At 50.9% G+C, this 25,981-nt stretch overlaps 1 protein-coding gene across 11 annotated transcripts in view; it reads right to left on the reverse strand.

The window, feature by feature from the left end:
* The window catches only part of Rap1gap2 (RAP1 GTPase activating protein 2), a 227,712-nt gene that overhangs the window by 76,640 nt on the left and 125,091 nt on the right, over nt 1-25,981 (reverse strand). The window lies entirely within an intron of this gene.

The raw sequence follows: 25,981 nt of genomic DNA on the forward strand, positions 1-25,981 counted from the left end.
AAGAGGGTTGCAGTGCCCCAGAGACAGCCAAGGGTGTAATGTGTGACAGACATGCTTTCGACCCATGGTTCTCCTGTTAGTGAGCTGTGGGGCTTCAGCCTTGGAGTCTCAGTTTCCAGATCTGTAAAATGGAGAAATATGGCCACTCTGCACAGTGTAGGTACTAAGTCCACAGCGAGGCAAAGCACGAAGACCCCTTCATAAATGCCTACGTGGTGATCGGCCATCTTCCCTCCCTACCCAGAGGGCTGACCTTGCTTCTGCCTCTCCAGCCCTGCCCCTTGGCTGACAGACATGGAGCCCACCTCCTCTCTCCATCCCGGCCTGGCTCAAGAAACCCCCAGAGTATCCCATGGGAGATAGAAAGGCCAGAAGATGTCCTCAGGTGCTGGGGGGAAGGCATGGCTCAATAGAGGTCTTGGCACAGGCCCATCCCTGAGGTAAAAATAACACTGGAGGTCAGAATGGATGGGAAAGAGAGGAGCAGAGGGCTACATGGAACCTGGGCCACCTCACTTGGAAGAACCATGTGGGAGAGGGAACTAGAGCTCTGGAGAAGGCCGGCAACCTCCCTTCCAAATCCTGAGATGCTGATGTAACATACAGTGCTGGAGAAGCCATGAGGTGATGCTCACAGGCTTCTCTGCCCCTGCTGAACCCAAGAACTCAGTGTGGGACTCCTGTGTCCTCAACTCATCCCTGTCACCTCCTACACCTGCTTCTGGCTTCTCCCTATTCATCCTTAGGGTCCCATGAGCCATTCTGTAGCTCCCACCCCACCCCCACCCTGCCATTCCCGTAGCCCCAGGAGCATGGCAGGCTCTAATCAGCAGGACACACCATCCACAGGATGCTTCTGCTACCCATCTGTTCACAGTATGCTGATGGTCCAAACTCCTGCTGCAGTAAAGGGATGCGTTAATAGGAAGTGAGGAGGACGGAAGAGAGAGACCTAACTGATTGATCTCTGGGCCCAGACAGCTAAGGATGGGGACTCCAGGAAGGTAATTCTCAGTCCCTCAACTCCTACTCACTCCACTTCTTCCAGGCCCAGGATGCACCCCTCCCCCTCTCAGGCGGCCTCCAGGGTGACCTAGTTGAGGAAAAGTACAACTTAAGGTCAGAAGGGTCACTCGGCCTATTGAAAGTCACACAGCCTGCTGGAAGCAGAGCCAAGTGAGTGTTCTAAGTGAAAGAGGGGGGTGAGGTGGGGGGGACGGCGAGGTGGGGGAGAGCAAAGGTAGGGGAGAAACTGAATGTGCTTGTGTTTAACTCTGAGGTCAGGAAGAACTCTCTCAGCTAAACAGGGAGGCCTTCAGGCCCGGCAGCGTCAAGAGCAGAGGCGGCCCGGTGGCCATACTCAGAAGTTGGCCCAGGGCCCAAGAGCCCCAGGGACTTCCATGCAGAGGAAGAACGAAGGCCAGGGAGACAAGCAGCCATTCTTGTGATGCAAAACTAGCCACCGTCCACAGACATAGAGGGGGGGGAGAGTAACGTCTATACAAATTTCTCCTTGCTTGCAAGAGACACTCGTCTCTGAACGAGAACCCCCATTGCCCACCTACACTGCTTTCTTCCAAACCAGAAGCCCCACCCCTCAGGACACCCCACTGTACCGATCTGAACGATCTAAAACACCCTGGACGATGTGAACTCCCCAGTCAGCTAGACTTCCTTTCTGGCCCCAGTTTTTCCCTAGCAGCTGCGGTCCAGGGAAAAGACCCACTGACAGTTAGGAGACTAGCATCCAAACCACAGCCCGCCACCAGCCAGTCCTGTGACTTCCAGTCTCGTTTTCTTGGCTTGAAAAAAAATGGAATAATGATCTTACACACCCTGAGTGTCTCCCAGGATGAACTGAGATGATGAACGCAGAAGCGCCTACCACACACAGCCGCCATCGATAAACGCCATCGGACTTACAGACGCCGTCGGACTTCCAGATTTTACTCTGGGGAGGGGTGCTGACATTTAGTGAATTCTCACTCCGTGTGCCAGGCCCCAACTAAACACTTCACACATGTTCACCTACCTAAGCCTCAGCACCACCAGTGCCGCAGGCATGCTGGTCCTGCCCATTCTGCAGATGAAGAAACTGAGGCTGAGAGGTAAATAACTTGGTCAACAGTCAGCACTGCAAACCATGACCATCCTCCAGGGTTCAGGTTTTACATCAGCACACTTATGTGGCTTGGGACGTTGAAGATCTTGGTAAGGCCCAAATCCCACTTGTCCTCCTGAAAGTCTATCTGTCTGTGTCTCTCTCTGTCTGTCTCTGTCTGTCTCTGTCTGTCTCTGTCTGTCTCTCTGTCTCTCTCTGTCTGTCTCTCTGTCTCTCTCTGTCTCTCTCTCTCTGTCTCTCTCTCTCTCTCTCTGTCTCTGTCTCTCTCTCTGGGGCTAATGATGGAATTCAAGGCTCACGCAGGCGAAGCACACACTCTATCCCTGGGCTGCACCCTTAGCCCCTCAAGCCACTGGAAAGCTCACAACCGAAGTCCCCACAGCACTTGATTTGGTTTATGTAGGTATCAAAATACAGTTAATGGCTGGGTCTGATCATTCCTCTCAACTGGAAAACCCTGGTGGGCAGAAGCTGTGTCCACACACACCAGACTTCCTCACATCTGCAGCAGCGCCCATCATAAGATACCACATTATTGTGGGCACCACTAACAGAACAGAAACCCTGGCAACTGCAAACCCTGGAATGCTACTGCTCATGAGATGCTCCTGACTTCAGAGTACTTAAACCTAAGAGGGACAGTACATCTCTGAAGCAACGCCTCCGGCAGCAGACGCTCAGGGAGTATTTGTACACAGTGATTATTTCTTGGGATTGGGGAAAGAACACAAAGCTTGAAATCACGAGAGTCAGGCTTGTGTCTTTACTGGCTGGCTAAGGGAAACGCTTCGTTTACTTCTCCAGGCCTCGATTTTTTTCCCATATGTAAAATGGGAAAATAATGGTTCTCTTGCAGAGCAGCTGTGAGAATCAGAAGAGTTTGGAAAAGTGGCTTGTAAACCATAAGGCACAGCACCAAACCGAAGTCTGGAAACAGGATAAAAATGAAGATGGATGGGGACCCAGCTAGGTGAGAATGTGGACTGAGTGTGTGCCCCAGGGTTTATGTGTAGAAAGTTGATCCCCACTATGAATTCTGAAAGGCAGAAGTTTAATCAATGACTTGTTCAAGCTAAGGGTCTGGAAGGGATAAGGCCATCAGGGTGGAACCCCATTACTCAATACTGATAACTCTACAAAAGAGGGTCTAGCAGAGACACACATGTGCTCCCTGTCTCATGACCTGCCATCAAGACCATCACCAGGTACTGGCCCTCCACTTTGGACTTCCAGGATCATGAGCCAAAATAAACTCTATTCTTTACAAAGCTATGTGGCCTCAGACACTTTGTTACCGTATTAAAAAAAAATAAAAATAAAATAAACACCTACCACAAGAGCTGGTGAGATGGCTCAAAGAGCAGGCTATTCAATTCTAGAAGAAGGATCAGAGTTCAGTTCCCAGCACCATGTGTGGCAGCTCACAACCACCTTGAACTCTAGTTCCTGGGGGATCTGATGCCTCTGGCCTCCACGGGCACCTGCATTTATCTGTACACACCCACACAGACATACACACACACACACACACACACACACACACACACACACACACGTAATCAAGAATCATAAAAATAAATCTTAAAGAAAAGAACTTGCACAGACTCCATCAGCGGTTACCAAGAGAGGCCACACATGCCTTCAAAGGGCACAGTAAGAACAAGGCTGCCTTGAAGCGACAGCCCCACTTTCCAGGATGCAGCTGGTCTCTGGCTGTGGAGCCACCCAGGGCTGGCTGAGGCACAGGCATCGGCACTGTGGAGAGTCTCCTGGCCATGATGTCCGCTGGCAGAGCTCTTGGTCGTGATCCAGTGTGTGGCCTGAACTTTCCAGTTTTCCCCACAACGTAGGACTCAGCTTCAACAGCCTCATGGGGTGGGGGTGGGGACTGGAAAAACAGCTGTGGAAATCCCTTCAGGTCACTAGAGACAAACCTTCCTGGGCCTGGGGGGGGCGGGGAGCAGGGGGTGACTTGTGGGTTCAGCAGACAAGGAGGTAAAGAGGGACAGGTGTGGCTTTGACCTTATAGAGGCCACAGGATCGCATGAGGCTTCCTGCTGGAAGAAATGAGAGCAAGAACAGATCCCCACGGCTGAGAGGGTGGAGACTCAGGCCTCCCAGAAAAGCTTCCTTGGCCCTGGAAGACACAAATGGCATGAGCTGCCTCCTAGCCAGCCTGGTGGGGAGTCCAGTCCATGTGAGAGGCCTGGTTTCACAGTCCCCTACACTTCCTTCTCCCATCCCTCTTCTGTCCCTGTCCCCTGCTCACTTTCTTGCTGGCACTTGCTGCGTGGCACACTTGGGACTCTCGACTAGGAATCAGCCAGGAAAGACTTTCTGTATGCCATCCATCCCCTCCCGCTTCTCGGGTAAAGTTTAGGGCCATAGACACTAGCTATTCCCATCCACACCAGCCTCCTCCTCTCCAGCACTGGCTGGACTTTTATGCCCAGGAAGAAATGAGGTGGAGACATCTGGGTATGGTCCCACACACAGAACTCATCATAGCCAGATATGGCACCTGTGCCTGGCCCACAGCTCCTACACCCCTCTCACTAGCTGCCCCTGCCTGAGTATCCCTCCATCTTCCTACCCCTGAGGAGTCTTCTTGGAGAACTAGGAACTTGGCTACCCTGCTCCCCCTCCTCCCCCCCCCCCCGGGCCGGGAGGGTTTCTGAGACCTGCCAGTAACTTGTCTGTGAACGCCAGCTCAGCACACTGGTCTCCAACATGCAGAACCATCTAGCCCACCACCCAGCTCACTACCAGGGCTGCTTGGAGAGAACCAAGTCAAGGAATCCAAGCTCACAATGTTCAAACGTGCGGGACTGAATTCCCAGACTACGACCAACTCTCCCTTTGCTCTCCTTGGGCCTCAGTTCCCGTTCTCCTCCAGAGGGGGCTGCTGTTGTCCCCTGAGGGGTCATTAGGTGCCTTGTTAGCAGCAGCAAGCCAGTACTTCCGCAGCGCCTTCCTGCCTTGGAGACCTCCGGCTGCCCAGTCTCTGCTTCAAAGCGAAGAGCAAGGCACCCACCCACCTACCCAGGCCGGCACTGTTAGTCAGCGGTGAACACAGGCTGAAGGACAGTTATTGCAGAATTTCAGGGGTCTGGGCTCTTCCTCTGAGCACCTTCCTCCACATGGGACAGCAGAGTTCTAAGACTTTTACTGGAACTTGTCTCTCATCAAGCATACAGTAGGTGCACATCAAATGTGCTGGGCTGAACACTGAATCAACCGCTTTTGGTGCCACTTGGTTTAGCTTGCTTTGCCAGTGGTTCTCAACCTATGGGTCATGACCCCTTTTGGGGGTCACATATCAGATACCCTGCATATCAGATATTTGCATTACAATTCATAATAGTAGCAAAATTACACTTATGAAGTAGCAATGAAACAATTTTATGGTGGGGGGGGATCACTACAACATGAGGAACTGTATGAAAGAGTCCCAGCCTTAGGAAAGTTGAGAACCACTGGTTTAGAGCAAAGAGAGGGACTGAAAAACACGCTCATGAGAAACGGAGTGGGGGGACACATGATTCTTCTGATTTGCCCAGGAGATATCATCTGAGTCATCCCCATCAGGCCTGGCCACTCTTAAAAGATCCCCCAACTTTCCCTCACCAAAGAGCCATGGCAGAGGAAGGCTGGGGGGCTCCAGCCTCCCCACCAGCTGGGAGCTTCGCTTCAGGTTGACCTGCACGAAGGGAGAAAGTCTGCAGATTGCATGTTCCTTTCTTTCCCCATCTTCTAGTTAATGATTACCTAAATAAGTACCTCGGTCCCCAAGCTCCAGCAACCTAATTATACACGTACAATGCATGGGGACGTTGACACTAGACAGCTCTCCTCTCCATAAGCCATATGTCAAATAACACATTGCCTGCCCTGCTTTGCCAGCTGGGGATGATACACAGGGTGCAGAGGCAAACGAAGACCCTAACTAGGTTTGTGGAAGGAATAGTGGACAGCCCATCCCAGGCTCAGATGTCCTGCTTGGGGAAATCATTTGGCTGCAAACGCATTCAGAGTGCAGAGTCCCATAATATCCACCCCCAGGCATCCCCAAACACTGGGGTGGCATAACGGAGTGTTACCCAAAACATTTGCATTCAAGTCCATCCCCACCCCACACACACAATAAACGCTCACTCATCGCAAACACACGCCCAGTCCCTGCGAGGTTTATGGGCCCCAAAGACAAGGAAGAAGGGACCAGCTGCACATGCCTGCTAGCTGTAAACAATTATCATCTGCCATTGGCTCCAAAGTGTCTCCCCAGTTGACCTGGGCTCAGAATCACAGACAACAGAAGAGGGACCCATGACCCAGTGCCTTGCTAGGCAAAGTGATGGATGTATCCAGCGCATACATCACAAGCGGTGAGGAGCTGTGGTCCCCAGGGCTCAAGTCACCTTATTGACCTGGAACTCAAAGCTGAAAACAGGGCAAAACTGAACCGGCGTACCAACCGGCTAGGCAAAGAAGGTGGGGCCCACCAGACACCCTTGCTCTGACTGAGGAAGCTGCTTTAGCCTGGCCTCAGGTATGGTCTAAGAGATCTGCAGAGACTCTGAGCAGTGAGTCTGGAGGTGGGCATTGAGTCTGCCCCGCTGACACAGCACACAGCTGGTGAGCTCATAACCTCTCCCCTAGCCACAGGCTACCATGTGCCATTGATGGTGTTGGCCATGAGGGGGGTCTGGTGAGCTCCAGGGGAGAATCAGCCCACAGCCAGGGGTCAAAGGAGTTCCAGATCCCCTCCCAGCCACTCAGTGGGTGAGGCCGGACAAAGGATTGCCCAGCACCCAGCAAGCAGATCCATCCAAGAGTTCAGGCTCTGCCCAGTCCTAGGCATGCTTCCAGATCCTTCCAGCTCCCTAAGCAGCAAGTGCCCTGGGCCCAAGGCACAGACCTACCTTCACTAATTGTTTTTGTTTGTCCTTTGAGTTTTGGTTTTTAAAGAGTCTCATTCTGGAGCCCAGGCTGGCCTTGAACTTCCAACCCTCCTGCCTCAGTCTCCCAAGTACAGCGATTACAGGTGTGGAAGGTGTGGACCACTACCCGGGGCCATTTTCACTAAATCAAGTGGTCCTTTGACAAGTGGTACCCTGTGAGTAGCTAGTCTGATGGGGCCACCAGGAACTTGAACACCATGACCTGCTCTCCCAGGCCTGAAGCACAGGATGTGGCTGCCGTGGTGACGGGGAGGGATACAGGTAAGCTTAGCAGGGTACAGAGTGCAGTCTCCAGAGCACCCTCTCCTGGTGCTGGCAGGCAGCAGGAGACAATCGCCTCTAGATATCAGAGCACCTGGATGGGGAAGGAACCTTCTATCTTCAGCAGGCAAAGCAGGCACCAGAGCTTAGCACTTGGGAGACACTCCTCCTTCTAGAGTGGGCAGAGTCTCAGGCCTGGCCACTCTCTCTGTGGAATTCCACGCACCCCACACCCTATGTGACAGACTCATCTCCTCTGGCCGGTCCATCCAGTCTCCTCCCTCTCCCTCACCAGCCCACCAGCCCGTTCAGTGTCTTGACCTCTCTCACATAGCCAGCATCCGCTCATTCTTGTCACCTCCACTGACTGCCCAGGTCCAAGGCCCTCGATCCCAGCGACAGCTTCTCTCCCTGAGTCCCCCTCCTCCCACGTCTGCTGATCAATAATCCAATCCCTACATGCCTGCCAGATGGAAATCACATCTCTCTGTTGATTAAAATCAAACCCCTGGGCCAGGGAGAAGACGGCTCAGCAAGACTCCTGTGACCACGCCTGACCAATCAAGTCCATCCCTAGACCCCACATGATGGAAGGAGAGAACCAGTTCCCAAAAGCTGTGTTCTGACCACAACACACACACACACACACACACACACACACACACACACACACACACACACGACTAAAGTGTAATTTTTAAAAATCCAAACCCACTCCCGGGACTCACATGTAGATGTGCTCTATCTCCGACGCCCTCCCTCATCCCTGCCCCTACAGCCACATGAGTTCCTTCTGCTCCCTAGGTGTGGACTCTTGCCTGCTCATGTACCTTTGCATTGCTTATCTCCAGAGTCCTTGCCATCTGTCAGGCACGGCTTACCTGTCACCTCCCTGTAGGGCCTTCCCAAACCCCATGGAAAGACGTTTGTCTTTCCTGCTTGTTGTGGTTGGATTTTGTCAACTTGACACAAACCTAGAGTCATTTTCGAAGGGGGAACCTCAGTTGAGAAAATACCCCCCCACACACACACACACACCAGGATGACCCATGGGCAAGCCTGTGCTGCATTTCCTTGACTTAATTTAATGACTGATGTGGAAGGGTCCAATTCATTGAGTGGTGTCACCCCTGGACTGGTGGCCCTGGGTGCTATAAGAAAGCAGGCTGAGCAACCCAGGAGAAGCAGGCCAGTAAGTAGCGCCCCTCCATAGCCTCAGCTCCTGCCTCCAGGTTCCTGCCCTGACTTCCTTCAGTGATGGTCTGTTACCTGATGTGTGAGATGAAATAAGTTCCTGGGGCCACCAGGAACTTGAACACCATGACCTGTTCTCCCAGGCCTGAAGGGCAGGATGTGGCTGCCGTGGTGACGGGGAGGGATACAGGTAAGCTTAGCAGGGCACAGAGTGCAGTCTCCAGAGCACCCTCTCCTGGAGCTTTTGGTCACAGTATCTTATCACGGCAATAGAAATCCTAAGATGCCACCCTTGAAGTCGTAAGACCAGAATACAATCCATGTCTCTCTCTCAGAGCACCCACGAGAAGCTGCGGTCAGGTGATGCCAGGGTTTCTGCTCACAGTGTGCCTCTGTCCAGAAGGCAGGCACATGAGGACAGGAGCTGTAGCTGCTCTGTTTCTTACTGTGTGTGTCCCCAGGCCCTCAGCAGAACTCACCCATGAAGAACACTTAACAAGCATTGTAAAGGGAAATGCAGGGACGCTCCTTACACCCTGCAGCGTGAGGTGCAGAAGCCCCACTGGAGAAGTGCGTGGAAGGCTGGCTAGAGGAGGCAGCCTCCCAGCTGTGCCTGGAGAAGGGCTATTGGGTAGGGAGAGGAGAGAGAGAGAGACATGCCTAAAGCCAACACAAGTAAGAAAAAAATCACCGGACCTGCTCTTGACCTCCAGTGCCAGAGCCACACAATCCCTTCCTTTGAGGAAGGACCTGATGGAGCAAGCGCTCCTTGGGATGCCCGAAGCAGCTGTCTGTGTAGCTCTATGGAAAAAGGGTTGGGCACTTTTCCACTGCACAGATGGAATGGCTCTGCTCACTCCCTCGCTCCTCTCTCAGGACCCCTACTTTGAGGACCCCTGAAACTCCCTCAGGGAGAAATGAGGCTGCAAGAGAACCAGTCACATCACACCTGGACTTCCACCTTCAAACTCTGAGATTCAACCCATTGACTGAGGCGTCTCCTTTTATAGGCGGTCCCCCTGAGAGTCGTGGACGGCCTTTGTGTGACCTAGGAAAGGGCTCTTCTCTGAAAAGTAGCCTTTCCTCTCAATAGATACCACCCACGACAGGACATGGCCTTGCCGGGTTTCCTCCTCACCCTGCTGGGGTGCCCCAGAAACACCCTCTGAAGGACAGGTCTGCACCAGCCAGCCATGCTTCTCGGGAATCTGCTCTGAGTTATCAGGGTGACCGTCCTCAGGAGCCAAAGTAGTGACCAGCCCAGCCCACCCCCAACCCTGTCCCTCACAACAGCTGACGGCCAATTCCCAGGAGAGACCATCTGGGTCTCCGTGCATAGCCCCACCCGAAAGGAGTGAGAGAATTAGAGATTATCGGTGGGCTGGAAGGCCCTGCTGGAGTGTTTGCCAGGCCGCAATATTGAATTTTAAACATGTGTGCCTGTCCTCTCTCCCCACTGGATCCTCCCGTAGCCAGGCAACGCTATCTGACCTGGGGGACCAGGAGGGGGAGTTTCCACACCAGGCAGGTCACCTGGGGTTATCTAAGCACAATGAATTGCCTCCCTCTCCGCCCACCGTCAGCTCAGTCACCCCCACCACCACCGGCCCCCACACTCGCCATCACAGAGGCCCACTCCACTGACAATGAGATGACAAGGGTCTTGGAGGCAAAATTGTGTTGTTATTAGAACCAGGCAGAAGCAGATTATGGGGATTAGGTGTCATTATCTACCTATGAGCAGATTCACCAAATTGAGAGACAGCAGGCTGAATCTGCAGCAAGAAAAAGTCCGGCTAGATCAGAAGAGGATGACAATGTATGGCTGGAGGCAAGCAACGACACTTTTCAAGAGAAGGTGAGACGGAGGCTGGGCATGGTGGTGTATGCCTGTAATCCCGGCACTCGGGAGGCTGAGGCAGCAGGGCCATGAGTTCCAGGCCAGCTTGGGCAATAAGTAAAACCCAGGTCAGCCTCCAAAACATGGCAAGACCTTGTCTCCCAAAAAAAAGAAAAAAATTAGGGTAGGGATGCAGCTCCATTTGATGAGTGCTTGGCTATCACGCCTCAAGCCCTGAGTTTGACACCCAGGATCTCCGGCGCCACCTAAAACCAGGCATGGTGGTGCCTATGTCCAGTCCTAGCAATTGGGAAATAAACCAGAGGCCAGGCTAGGCTACATGAGACTGTCTCCAAAAACTGTCCATTCATAGTAGTGCAGGCCTTTAATCCTAGCACTCGGGAGATAGAGGCAGGCAGATCTGAAAGTTCAAGGCCAGCCTGGTCTACAGAGTGATTTCCAGGCTATCCAGAGCTACATAGTGAAAGCCTGTTTCAAAAAAATATAAACAAATAAAAAAATAACTGGACAAGCCTGTTAGAGCTGAATAAATAAAGCATATTCTCTCTCTCTCTCTCTCTCTCTCTCTCTCTCTCTCTCTCTCTCTCTCTCTCTCACTCTCTCTCTCTCTCTCTCTCTCTCTCTCTCTCTCTCTCACTCTCTCTCTCTCTTTCCATGTGAGACCTGAAAGTTTGCTAACTTAAGATTATAAAACAGTCATGAGACTGAAAAGTGTCTCAGTGGTTAAGAACACTTGCTGCTTTTGCTGGGGACTTGCATTTGATTCCCAGCACCCACATAGTACCTCACAACCATCTATAACTCAGGTTTCAGGGGATCCATCCAATGCCCTCTTCTGACTTCTTCAAGCGCCAATAATGCACATGGTATGTGGGCATATGCACAGGCAAAACACTCATACATACGAATTAAAATAAATCTTCAAAAATCATTTTTAGCCAGGTGGTGGTGGTGGTGGTGGTGGCGGCGGTGGTGGCGGCGGCGCACGCCTTTAATTCCAGCACTCGGGAGGCAGAGGCAGGCAGAACTCAGTGAGTTCGAGGCCAGCTTGCAGCTTGGTCTACAAAGTGAATTCCAGGACAGCCAGGGCTAAACAGAGAATCCCTGTCTTGAAAAAAAAAAAAAAAAAAAAAAAGCTATTTTTAAATCAGGGTCATGTCTTAACTCTAAACCGACAACAGGTATATTGTGTGGCTTTCTTTTCTCTATAGAAAAATGCAGGGAACATTCAACAAACCTCCAACCTGAGGGCTGTATAACCAGGGTAAGGCATGTGAGATCTCACCAGTTACAGGTTCACAACACAGTGAGACCTGGACGGAGGAGCCTCGGTCACCGGTCACAGAATCTTTCAGAGCCCTAAGCTGGTGTGGTTCCCTGACTTACACAGGAGGAGGCACAAGGCCTGAACAAGGCCAGGCCCCCATCACTGAACTGTAAAATGGCATGTGTGCCCCACAGAGATGCCCTCCCTCATCCTGATCCCCAGAACTGTAGATGTCTGAGCTTACCCAGCCACGAGTGCTGCAGTTAGAGATAAAACCAAGGCTGCCTGTGGCTGACCCTGACATGGGACAGGAATCAAGATGACCCAGGTAGGCCCAACGTCATCATGGGCAGAGGAAACCAGCATGAAGAGGAACTGGCCCAGAGTCACTGGGTCTTAAGACAAAGGCATGGGACCAGACGCCAAGGCCACGTGGGCCTTCTAGAAGTTGGATGGAGCTAGGAAACGGGTTCTCCCAGAACCACAGAGGGAATACAATCTCCGGTACCCAAGGACGTCCATTTCAGAAACAGGAGGTGATGAATCTTGCTGTCTTCAGACCCTGGTCTTGGAGACCACTTGTTACAGCAGCCAGAAGAAACTGACAGAGACCTGGCAGGCTCAGGGCCAGTCTGACTCTGTGGAGGAGGAACTGTGGCATTCTGGAATTGTCTCTGATAACCATTCACTGCTCCTCAAAACTGAAATGCCAGGCCAGACGTGGTGGCACACACCTGTAACCTCAGCACTCAGAAGCCAGAGATAGAAGAATCAGAAGTTCAAGGTCACCCTCAATTACACAGCAAGTTTGAGGCCCATCTGGGTGTGATGACTATTCTTGGTTGTCAGCTTGACTACATCTAGAATTTACTAAAACCCAAGCTGCTGGGATTTTTTTCCCTTGATTAAAACATTTGAAGTGGGAAGACTCACTTTTAATCCAGATCTTCTGAGATGGGAAGACCCGCCTTTAATCTGGGCCGCCCCTTCTGTTGGCAGCCTATATAAAGGACATGGAAGAAGGAAGCTTGCTCTCTTTGCCTGCTTGTTCTCACTCTCGCTGGCAGGTCCACTGGCATTAGAGCCTGCTTCTTCAGGACTCTGGCATATACTGAAGATGCTCTGAGCCATTCAGCCTTGTGAACTAAACAACTACTGAATTTTTGGACCTTCTATTGGTAGACAGCCACTGTTGGAGTAGCTGGACCACAGCCTGTCAGCCACTCTAATAAGTCGACTAGATAGATAGATAGATAGATAGATAGATAGATAGATAGATAGATAGATAGATAGATGCATAGATACATAGACACATACATACATACATACATATATAGACACATAGATACATAGATAGATGTATAGATACATAGAAAGGAGGTAGACTGATTGATTCTGTCAGTTCTTTTCCTCTAGAGAACCCTGACTAACACACTGGGCTACATTAGACAGTCTCAAAAAAAAGCCTGCTACAAAGCCTGACGACTTGAGTTCGTTCCCTGGGACCCACATGGTAGAAGGAGAAAAGTGAATCCTGAAAGTTGTCCTCTGACTTCCTCATGCACACTGTGGCATGTGTGTGCCCACACACATGCGCACAAGTGTACATGCACACACATAAATAAATCAAATAACTACACAAATAGGAATGTTTAAACATCTGAACTGCTGCACAGAAGCCCGGCTGCCTGGTCCCCACCTCTACCACCATCACTAACTTCGAGTGCCTATGAGCTCCCTGTGACAGGTCCCTAACCCTCCCCGGGCACTTCCAGCACCTTCCACGTTCTAAAAAACAAACAGGGGCTCCTGGCCTGCTTTCTGCTTTGCTAAACTGGTGTTTGAGGGGCTTTGAAGCCCAGTAGCCTGAAAGCCCCCCCACCCAGGTACTCTTGAATCAAACCCTCTTGCAAAATGAGGGGGGTCACTGTCTAGAGATTTCCTAAGTTTTTTAGCTTATGCAGCCCCCCCTTACCTCTACACCCAGCATTTGGACCATCAAAGCCATGAGAGCTAACTTATGTTGATTTCAAAGGGCCATCTCTGTGGTTCTTCCCTTTTTACAGCTGTTAAACTCTCAGGTCCTGCTGCATCACATCCTCCCAGTTCAATCAGGAGTCCCCAAGCCTGAGGCCCTCCCTAAATCCACCCCACATCCACCCTAACTGCTGTCTCCTATTCCCCCCACAGTCCAGGTCTGTTGACCAAGCAAGGAGACAAAGAACACCCCTGAGCTCCATCTGGACATCTACAGGGGACAAGGCCTTGAATGCTCTGACCTGATTCTCACCCTGACCCTCTGGGCCATCTCCAAGGTAAGATCAATTCTAGTCACTTTGGAGGCCATTACCAGGCCTGCGCCTGGGAAGAAAGGGCTCCAGAAACATAGCAGGTCCTGTTGCGAAGGTCTAAAAGGTGTATCCCTCTGACTACTACTGAAAGCTGCCATCATGCTGCCAAAGCCCGTCAGAGGGCAAATCCAGTCCAGTCCTGGAGCTCATGCTCCTGATGCTTCAGGCCAGACTCCCCTCCCTCCTCTCCCCTTCCTCCTCATCCACAGCCACCAGCCTCTCTCCTTCCATTTTCCTTCCCTCCTCTACCTTGCTTCTTCTCCTCCCCCTTCCCAGTTCCTCTCTCACACATCCCTCCTCTACAACAGATGACGCCATCCAGCCATCCACCCCCTACTTCTGGCTTCCCAATGTAGAGCCAGACAGCCATCGTATTAACATCTAACATTTCAGAAACTTCTCGGCCCCACTGCCAAATCAAATCAGCTCAGCCCATGCCATTCCCTCACAAACCCAATGGTTGCCATGTGTAATGGAGTTCCTGGCTCTGGAAGGCTTTCCTCCACACAGCTGCAGAGACAAACCCACTACCCATGGCCCCTCCCCTCAAAAGACCCCCTCCAAGGGTCCAAGTTCACAGGCAGCACTGTTCTCCCACCAAAATCACCCGGTTCTCACATTCCAAAGCAGGGAGCCAGCCACAATGCAGAGGGGCACTATATAGTTCATTGTTGATTAATCATTTGTATGCTCAAAGGCTTGGTTCATTGCTGGCTTTTGTTTTTGAGACAAGGGCACTGTAGCCCAGGCTGGCCTCAAATTCATCACATGGTCAAGGATAATCTGGAACACAGATCCTCATGCCTCCTCTACCTCCCAAGTTCTGGGGTGACAGGTGTGCACCGTCGTGCCTGGCTTGGTTCTTTTTTATTATGGTCTTTCTCAAAATCTTTAGAGAACGCATGAAAAATACTATCTCTTCTAGAGAGGAAATCTCTCTTTCTCTACACTCCAGCAATTCCTTCTGAGCCACTTGGGTTTTTGCAAGGAAAATCAAATTGGACTCTTTTTTTATTACAAAGGAGCATAAACAGGGTGATCTCATTTATGCATGGCTCTATCCGTGTGTGCGATGCCAAGCTGGCTGGATGCTTAGCAAGTGGTGATGCTAGATATTTCTGGATAGCAAGATCATTAAGGCAGTATTAATATCTTAACAATGTACCTCTTTGTACTTATTGTACAGAGCATTGCTTAAGTGTTTCTCAATAAGCATATATTCGTTAAAAAGTGGTTTATGAAGATGGGTTTTGTTGTTGCTGTCTACTTGCAAGAGAGATGAATCATAATGGAAATTCTCTTGAAAAATACCGGGTTTGGGGGCACAATCACATTCTAATATGGATCAGTCAAGAGGCTTCATCCATCATTTATAGGCGAGTATTTATCAAGCATCTACGGGAGGCTTCCTGCACACTGGGTTCTAGGCAACTGGTAGAGGCATAAAGACCCATCCCTGACCCTAGGAGCTACAGGGCCAGGTCCCCCGACCCTGCCGCACTCTGCTCCTATGCAGGCAAATAAAAGTCACATCTGATATCCAACTACACAAGTGAAACAAGAGTTGACCAGGCTCTGGACCTTACCATGTCCCCACCAGGAGCTCTCTAGGCAGAGCAGCCCAGACCCTGTGAGTGGTCAAATGCTACCCACCCCCACAGAAAAGACATGTGCATGTCCAAAGTCTGTGAATGGGACCTTAGGGAATGGCAGATGCCATGGTATGAATATACATCCCTACAAATTCATATGTTAGAATATAAGGCCCAAGGGAATGGCATTCAAAGGTGAGGCCTTTAAGAGACGGTTAGCTCTTGAGGGTTTTGAACCCACAAACTGAATCAGTGTCTCATAAGAGGGCTGGAGGGAACTATGCAGACAAATACAGCCACACACAAAAGGGACACATATGGTACACGACAACAAGGTGCCATCTTGGGAGCAGAAAGCAAGCTTTTACCAGATGCCAAATTCACCAGCACCTTGATTTTGGATTTCCTGTCCTCCAGGAGAGTGGGAAACAAATGTCTGGTGTTTATCAATCACACAGTCTAAGGCAAAGAGGCACAATGGAGCTGAAACAGCTCTCAAGAGGCAATCACTGTCCTGGACTAACTCCCCAGAAGGCTTTACATCAGATGACAAGTGTCCAGACGCACAAAGTAGAGACATCCAGGGAGACAAGAGGCCTCAGGACCACAGAGACAGAGGGAGGCGAGCAGTAACGTCAGAGCTACCACAAAGCCTGAAGAACAAGCAAGGTTTCTCCCACAGACTTTTGTGGGAGCAAGGCTCTGCTGACACCCTGATTTCAGACTTCTGGCCCCAAGAGCCGTGGGAGAATATGTTGCTGTTATTTTAAGCCACCCACCAAGTTTGTGGTAATCGTTAGAGGCTCTAGAAACAAATAGACACCCCAACACCCAAAACTCCATCTCCACACTCAGCCAGGAGCAGAGTCTGCAGGAGGTCAGGGCCAGAGTAGTGGCAGACAACAGGAAGCAGACACATAGGATCCAGCTGTTGGTGCTCGGAACTGCACCAGTGGCAATGCTTGGAGAAGAAAAGAAGCCACCACCCACTGCTTCCCAAAGCCCCGGATACTAGGCTTGAGGAACCAGTTGTAACACCGGTGCAAGAGATAGGAGTAGAGTAGGGACAGAACATGGTAGCACCACGGCCAAGGGGTCTCAGGGTAGCACGTATGGCAGTTAAAAGAGAAGCATGGGTTTGTCATTAAAGCCGCCCTACAGATGTTTGGTTCATTGACCGTGACAACTGCTAGTCTCTATAAAAACTGAAATACACTGCCTATATGGTGTCCTGACCTTTACAAAGCCCTTGCCAGCCCATGTCCTCCTTAAGCCTCACAGTGACCTAAAGGGCCTATGCCAGAGCTGAGGTTCTCAGAACATTGTTGATCTGCACAGAGTGGCACCATTAGTTATTAAACTCCAGATCAAGGGGAAATGAGATGACCCAGCAGATAAAGGTGCTTGCTACCAAGCCTGGCAACCTGAGTTGTATTCCTGGAAGCCATATGATGGAGGGAGCAAACCAACTCCCACAGGTTGTTGTCCAATCCCTACACACACACCATGACGTGGACACACAAACGGGGATGCACACACACACACAAGCAAACAAGTAAATAAAGGTCTTTGGGTACTGTGAGGCTTAAGGAGGACATAGGCTGGCAAGGGCTTTGTAAAGGTCTGGACACCATACAGGCAGTATATTTCAGTGTCTGTAGAGACTAGCAGTTGCTGTCACGGTCCATGAACCGAACATCCCAGGAAACATCACCACAAGACACCTGAATGTCAAGTGCTCCATCAAGGTCTCAAAAAATATGAGTAAGGCAAGCCAGCAACTGAGCCTTGATCCACCTTCTCCAGGCACACAACACCCAGACATCAGATAGCTCATGCAGAGGTTCTATACCCCAGGCTGCACCCCACACAGCCTCCCAGACCCCTGATGCCCTGCCGTCAGCCTTCCAACGTTCCCCACGACATCAGCATTTGCCCAGAAAGGCAGGCTCACTTCAACACCAGCTGCAGTAAAGGGGCCAAGGGGGGACAAGTCTAAGTAGGCACTGACAGATCAGAAAGCATGTTCCAAGGCCAACCTCAGAACTTCACATAGTCCTGAGTGATCCAAGTCTCTACACACTCCCATTCCACAAGCTGCTAAGAGGAGGATGGCCTCGAAGGTCCTTCCTGTGCCCACAGGAACTACCTACACTAGATCTCCTGCTTAAGTCACAGTAGCTTTCGTAAGAATTCAAGAGTCCAGGTGGAAGCTTCCCGAACACCATACCTCCAGTCCTGCCAGGTGGGCTGAGCTGGTTCCTTACGTTTATCCTCTTCCAAGCATCCCATGATTATCTGCACTTAACAGGTAACAATTTATGTCTGAGAAAGACGCTCCCATAGTACCAGGCCCCACTAATGCGGATGCTCACCAAGGCGGAGAACCTGAAGTCCTCAGAAAAAAACGAGGTAGCAAAAGAAGAAATAAGGTGTGCATCCTTTCCTAACACCAGCCCTAACAATAGTCCTAAACTTAACCCTAACCCTAACCTTAACCCTAACCCTAACTTAACCCTAACCTTAACTGAACCCTAGCCCTAGCCCAAAGCACTGCTATCTTAGAAACAAAGTGTCACCCTTCAGAAATTGTTTTGCAGGAACAATAATGACATTGAAGAGCACAAGCCACACATGCGTTCTGAATGATAAATGCACAGAATTTCAACCAATGACAAGCTCCAGAGACCCACCACGTGGGGACTCTTCCTGTCCCTACTCCACAAATGAGGGAGGCGTGGCTCAGAAAACTCACCCAGCTCAAAGCCCTTCATCTCAGGCAGACAGACTCCAGAAACGGTGAAGTTTACCACTTTATGGGTCTGATCACTTTGGAGAGGCCCCTTGAGGACCAGGTCACACGGACTGGATTGGCATCCACACCAGTGGGGGATCACGGGACCAGTGTGAAGGTGTGGAAACGGGGCTGGGCTGCAAAATCCAAGGAGAGGGGAAAGAGGTCCCCAGAGAGACAATTCAGGGAGCCCTGCTGTCTTGACCCACCCACTCAGAGAGGGTACAGGGTGCTGGAGGCCTGGAGATCTTGGCCAAGGCCTGTAACACAGTCTCTGTACTGGTTAGTTTTTATGTCACCTTGACCACGCAGTCATTCTTAAAGAGAAACTCAATTGTGAAAATGCTCCCACCAAATAGCTTGTTGATAAATGATGTGGAAGGGCCCAGCCCATTGTGGGTGGTGCCACCCCTGGGCTGCTTGAAGGCCCTTCCTGTGCCCATAGGAACTACCTGCACTAGAACTCCTGCTAAAGCTGCTATAAGAAAGCAGGCTGGACAGCCATGAGGAGCAAGCTGATGAGCAGCACCCCTCCATGGCCTCTGCATCAGCTCCTGCCTCCAGGTTTCTGTCCTGTTTGAGTTTCTGCCCTGACTTCCCTTGGCAGTAGACTGTGATGTGGACCTGTAAGCTCAACTACATCCTTCCATCCCCAAGTTGCTTTTGGTTATGCTGTTTTATCACAGCTATAGAAACCCCAAGACAGTCTCCATGAATGACTTCTCAAAAGCAGGGCTCCTCTCTAGGGCCACCCATCAGAAGGTCAAGGGTCCAAAGATAATGGAAATAGGCAAAGCTCCCACAAGCTAGTGGCTCTGGGTTCCATAAAGAGAAGCAGTGATGGTCTGTTTCTCAGAGATAAGAACATCACACAAGCTGTCACTGTCATCAATCACCATCGTCACGGCACCTGCTGTGTCATGGATTACATCATTGCTACTCAATGAGCTGCCAATACACACCCACCGTTCCTGCGGGTGTCTGCTGCCCCGTGATGGAGGGAAAGAGACGGAGTCAGGGAGCCTATGCGCTTGCTCAAAAGACTCCCTAACAGCGATAGTGTGGCTAATGGTTAGGGTAGTGTGGGGTGGTAGTTAGGACACGGGCTCTGGAGCACGCCACAGGCTTGCTACTAAGCAGCTTCAGGACCTTCAACAAACAGCACAGCCTCCTGGGACTATTTCTGGCAGAGGTGCCTAAAGTGATTCCTCTCCAGTGACAGCTCCAAATGATTATGGGAGCTTTCCACAGAGCTTGGCTGGACAGGATTCTGAAGCCACGTGGAAGCTCTCAGGAAAGAGCCCCACAATCAACACGATCAGTGACTGACTGATACATACACAGGGAAGAGGGTGGCGTCATGTGCTCTCAACTCCTCAGATAAAGAAGTGCCATGGCCAGCAGAGATGCTCCTCAACACACGGGTGCACACCTATGGCCAACAGATGTCTTGACCAAGACATCCAAGCAATTCAACGGGGGGAAGACGTCTTCTCGACAGATGATGCTGGAACACTGGGATGCCTGTATGAGGTTCAGTGAACTAAGCCCTGACATCAAACCACACACAACATAAGCAGACGTGGATCTCCATTGGACTCAACATCATCAGTCATTAGGAAAATATACAAATTAAACCACAGTGGGCTGCCAATACACACCCACTGAGGTGGCTAAAACACTCAAGATTGACAGTGGTCAATATTGACAAAAATAGAGAGCAGCCAGGACCTAATGGCACTGCTGACGACGTGCACCATGGTGCAACCAATGGCAATCTGTCACTTTTGTATGACGTTAAAGATTCAGGGCTGGGGATGTAGCTCAGAGGTAGAACACTCACCTAGCATGCACAAGCACCCAAAGAAAGAAATAATAATAAAATAAAGGTAAAGAGTCAGGCCAGGTATGATGGCACATACCTGTAACCTCAGCCCTCAGGAGACTAAGGGAGGCAGACAGTTGTGAGTTTAAGGCCAGACTGGCCTACAGAATGAGACTCAGGACTCAAAGAGAAACAATAAAATGTTCACCGGCTCTTGGATGTAGTGATTCTATTCCCTGAATAATCTAAGAGGAAAAAAAATACAAGTCCAAACAAAATTATACTACAGCAGTCAGAGTTTTTGTCTATTAGTATAGCCTAAACCAAAAACAATTCAGTTGTCCCTCGATTGGAACAAAAGCAAACCAATTGTGATGTCTTCATATGACAGCGTATTGCTCGGTAATAATAACAACAACAATAATAATAAATAGGACTGGGGGCTGGCACCAGGGACAAAGAAGAGAGATGGACTGGCCATGGATCAGTGTGATGAGTTGAGGAGGGAGAGGTTGAGCACAGAAAAAAGGTGAGCTGGAGCCTCAGCCCAAAGGGATGCCGAGAGGGTCCTCCAATGTCCACTCCCTTCACACTTACAAAGCTTGTGCAGCTGCCTCCCTACCACTGAGGGAGAATGAGAGAAGGGATTAGTGGCCTCGGGGATAAGACCCTGAAGGCACAACATAGGGACAAACTGTCTGCACCTCTCTCAGGGGAGCCCCAGCTTCCATCACCTTCGTCTACAAAGAACATCTGACCTGGACTGTCTCAGACTTGCATGAGGAGGACTTGGAAAGCTAAAGAAGGGTCACCAGCCATCCGACCAACCTATCTGGGACTCCAAAAACAACTCTGGCAGTTCAGGTCATAGTCAGCTCAAGCCCCGGAGAAATCAACATCTAGGAGATGCTTCTAGGACATTCGCAATGTCTAGGACATTCTTCAAGAGAACCTGAGGGTCAGCCCTAATTCCTTCCCCAGGGGGCAGCCCAACCTTGCTTCCCAGGGCCTTCATCTCCTTCATCTCCAGCTCCTCCTCTCCTCTCCTCCCCAGTGAGAAGCCACTTTTAATCTGTGAGCGTGTCACATGCTGAGCCATATGGCTTCCTCTGCTAAGTTAAGGTCCCCGGTGGAGGCTCTTTGAGGGTCAAGGACCAATGCTTCTGGGTGGTCCATGGGGACCCGTACAAAGCCAGGCACACTGTGGGGTCTGCTGAATGCCTACCGGTCCTTGTGGATGTAAAAATCAAACTGGAAGAATAAAGCCCTGGCAGCAATCCACGGCACAGCCAGGCAGCCAGTCCCCACCCCATGCCTAGCCTACCCTGCCCATCCTCGGCTTGGGCTCTGGCTGGGAACTGGGCTCCTGTTTCAGCCCATCTGCTCAGCTTTTTCTCAGCTTCATATTGGAGGTAGGAAATCCCCGAGGGAAACAAGCGGCCTAGTGGGAGAGAGGGACCAGTCTGGAACTCCACCTATCTGTAAAGGAAATGGATCACCAATTCCTGACCCAAGCTCATCAACCAAAGGAGTATTCTGCATTTGAGTCACACGACCAAGGGATCCAGGTGAGCGCCTCTCTTCCCAGGCACCTGCTTGGGTGGCAGAAGACGGATTCAAGGGGCTGGGGAGATGGTTCAGTCAGGAAAGGAGCTGCGTGTGGCATCAGGACTTGAGTTCAATGCCCAGAACCCATTAAAAAAGCCAGGCGTGGGGCCAACAGCTATGGCTCATCAGGAAAAGGCGCTTGCTGCCAAACCTAACGACCTGAATTCAATTCCTGGGGCCCAGATAGTAGAATAAGAGAATCAACCCCTACAAGTTGTTCTCTGACCCCCATACTTGAGATGGTGTGCGCGCACACACACACACACACACACACCAAAAAAAAAACTAAATAAATAAACAAAGTTAAAGCCAGGTGTGGCAGTGGGCACTTTTAACCTTAACTCTGGGGAGCCAGAGACAAGCTACGAAGCTATTGGATAGATAAAATATCCTGGGGCTCTATGGCCGGCCAACCTGGCTTACTTGGCAAGCTCTCAGCCAGTGAGAGACCTTGTCTCAAAAAAAAAACACATGAAAGAAGGGACTTGCTGTAAAGAAAAAAAGGCTCAAGGGGCATGCAGGGGTGAGGATAAGAGAAGGTAACGGGGGAGTGTGCGTGTGCATGTGGAACTGTCAAAGAATAACAAGCTCAAAATAAAAATGTGACTGTCTGATACCACCCTGGAAACAGAAACAAAACCAGGGAGGCAAGAAAAGATCTCCTAGATATAAGACAGGGACTGGAGAGATGGTTCAGTGGTTAAGACTGCTCTTCCAGAGGACCCGGGTTCAACCCCCAGCACCCACATGGCCGCTCACAACCATCTGTAACTCCAGTTCCAAGGAGATCAGAACTGCTCTTCTGCTCTCCACGGGCATTGTATACACATAGCTCAGAGATATACATGAAGGCAAAACACCTATACATGTTTAATAAAAGTAAATAAATCTAAAAAAAAAAAAAGGTAAAGATTCAGACCAAGGCCCAGAGCACATTCCTTCAACCTGGAGGTCTCAGGCTGTCCACAACAACTCAACCACCCTAAGTCAGGAGCCAAGGGCCCTAAAGACCAAGAAAGGGTCATCCAGGAGCTCAGTCCCCGGCAGGATGGACAAACCAGCAAAGATCAGCAGCAGTGATGGATGAGAACAGCCTTGGAACTCTCCATCTGTGCTGAACAAATCAGTGTGCTGTGAGCACTGTGGTTTTAAATCCCTGGAAAGCAGTTAACTTCATACAATGGGGAAATTTCCTAGCCAGAGAGTCAAACCACAGCCGCAGAATAAACCATGACAGACACAAAGAGACCAGAGACAACAGACCCCAAGACCAGCTATATACAAGATCCCCACCCAGAATCTTTAGGGCAAGCCCAGCTCCCTCCTTTCCTAGCTGACCCTGCCTTTGAAGTCTGGACACAAAAGTCACAGGCTAGGAACTTCCTGAGCTGAATTTAAAGAGTTTTTCAGAAGATGGTGTCTGAAGTAGGGGATGCCTTCTGATTGTGAGTCACAGAGTTCACCGAGGATGGTTCAGGGCCTGCTCTGGGCCTGCCTGAGGCTCTCTCCCGGACAACTCACAGCTCCAACAGCCAAAGCACAACAGACTCCTTGATATCTCTCTCTCTCTACCTCTCCCTCATCTTCCTCTTCTCCTCCCTCCCCCACCCCAGCCTCCTTCTACAGTTGGCTCTCTGCTTTCAATAGGTCCACACACTAGAGTCTCCCATCTCACGGTCTGGTCCGTCTCCACTCCCTGACGCTCGGCATCTCCACTCACTCCTCAGCACTGCCATCTGCTGTCACCTCACCTCTCCAGAACTGGCCTTAGTCATAGCCCAGCAAACACCAGGCGTTCCTCTGTGCAGTCCACATCCCACTTGGCCTCACCCTGGCAACCGGCTCAGCTGTCCATCCCTCACTGCGGAGTGCTCTTTCCTCTGTGTCTGTGGGCAGCTTCTTCCACCATACCAGTCCAAGGACGTCTCCTCTTCCCACTCCACACCCTCCTTAGACAGCTGCCCAGCCTGTGAACACACCATGAACAACCTGACCCTTTTCCTCCCAGCTAAACTATCCCCCCTCAGAAAACGCTTGCACCAAGTTGCATCGCTCCAGACCTCGGGACCATTCTTGCCTCCTCTCTTCGAATCACCTTGTCTCATCAACCTATCACCTGAGAACTCTGAGCTCCACCTACTTCCAAATAACCCTGCTGGTACCCTGGGGAAAATCCCACCCTCTTCCCCTGTCCTCCAACAGCAGCCTCCAGTACATCTGCTGGTTCACACTGTTCTGGCCCTCGCAGCAGTCAGGGTGAATGCTTGCAGGTCCCATCACAGCCAGGGGTGGTGGACACCTCTGATCTCTGCACTCGGGAGGCCAAAGCCAGAAGGGTCAAGAGTCTGAGTTACACAGCAAGACCTTGTCTAAAAGGAAACAAAAACAAAACAACACCTTCCAGTGACCTTAATTAGGAAAAAAAATCTAAAATCTTTAGCAAAACTTCTGCTTGACCTAGAGTCTGCCTTCAGGTCTAGACTCTTCACCCCTAGCTCAGGATATTCCAGCACTTATGGTCTTTTCCAGTTCCTCTCTCTTCTCCCACCTCCTCTCTGGGATCCCTGAGCTGCTCTGTGCCTCTGGCCAGGTGCAGGTGCCATTGGGCAATCTGAAGCAGGGCCCGAGACTCAGCATTCCTGAGAGGCTCACCGATACTGCGAGTGTGACTGGTCCCTCTACCTCACTTTGAGTAGCAAGGGTCTCGAACGCCACTATGACTCTACCTTGATGTAGGTCTCCCTCAACTCTCAGGGCCAGCTGAAATGGCATGTCCTCCAAGAAGCCCTGTCTGTCGCTCTATAAAATCTCCTCAAGGCCTGCCCCCTTATCCTCCCTGAGGGATATGGGGCTTCCCCTGGGAACATTCGCCTCCCCTAACTGTCCACCCCTCTTCCTTGCCTTTCCTTTCTCAACTTCTGGCTCCCTGGGTGGACTATGAACTCCAAGAAAAAAAGAGAGCTCAGTATCTTTTTCATCCCTGGGTCACTAAGCACCCACCCAGCACTGGCCCTATGGGTTCAGCAGCCCCTGCAAGGGGCCCTGCCCACTCTGTGTGCATTCCCCCTCTTAGAGCGGTGCTTCCGTTTTCCTTCCAGGAACCACCCCGGTCCTTCTCTCAGTTTCCCTGGGGTAGGTCATGAGACTCAAGCCTGTCCAATCACAGCATTCCATTTGTCTAGCCAGTGGGCTTCCTCCCTGGGACTCTGTCAGAACTACTGGCCAAAAAGCTATTCTTTTTCCATGAGAGCTACTTATCTCAGAGGAGATGCCGTCACGATCCTGCCATCACTGAAGCAGAGCTTAACGAGGAATGAAACACATCACAGAAGAGAGAGGGGAGAGGCAGACTCCCCCAGGTGAGGCCATTCCTGGGAAAGTTCCTAAGCATAAGTGAATAGTGTTTCTGTCACTTGCAACCAAGAGTCCTGACTAATGCAATTCTCAAATAAACACTGGGTGTTGAATGAATTAAACAGTCATGCACGTGGAGCGTGCCAAGAGAACCCTCTGACTCCTAGGCTTCCTCATCATCCCTGTAAACTCTTGCTGTCCATGAGCAGAGACAATCTTCCCACGGCCAACTCTGCAGACCGAAGGGCTGAAACCCAGACTGGCACACCCTCCTCTGTGCCAGCCAACCAACCCCAGCAGTTGGGTCACATACTATCCCAGACTAGGCTGGCTTTGGATGCCCAGGCATTCCCACCAAGAAAAGAGTTGTGCCATCCATCTGGTGCCCTGTCCCACATCCCACCTGCCTCTGAATGCCTGCCCCAACTGTCATTGTCAATATTCTCACAAATGCCGTGCTGCTCAGTGTGAGGTAGATACATGCCATGGGATGGAGTTTATCTGCTGTCTTTGGGGTGTCAGGGAAAAGGGGAGCCTCCCAGAGCAGCAGGGAAGAGATGGCAATTACTACTTGTGAATCATCTCAGAGCAGAGCCACGGGACTGACACACTAACAGGCCCTGAGGGCCCTTCAGATGACACAGGAAACAGGAGACCTCCTCAGATGGAGTCTTTACCCAACAAAGTGTGTAGGTGGGCATTGGGGGTGAGGCGCAGCTGAGCCAACGTGAGGTTGTCATCCCATGGAAGTTGGAGGTGAAGACCGAAAGCAGAAGGGCATGGAAGCGGGG

This window comes from Peromyscus maniculatus, chromosome 8 (assembly GCF_049852395.1).
Source record: "Peromyscus maniculatus bairdii isolate BWxNUB_F1_BW_parent chromosome 8, HU_Pman_BW_mat_3.1, whole genome shotgun sequence".
NCBI classification, from domain to species: domain Eukaryota; kingdom Metazoa; phylum Chordata; class Mammalia; order Rodentia; family Cricetidae; genus Peromyscus; species Peromyscus maniculatus.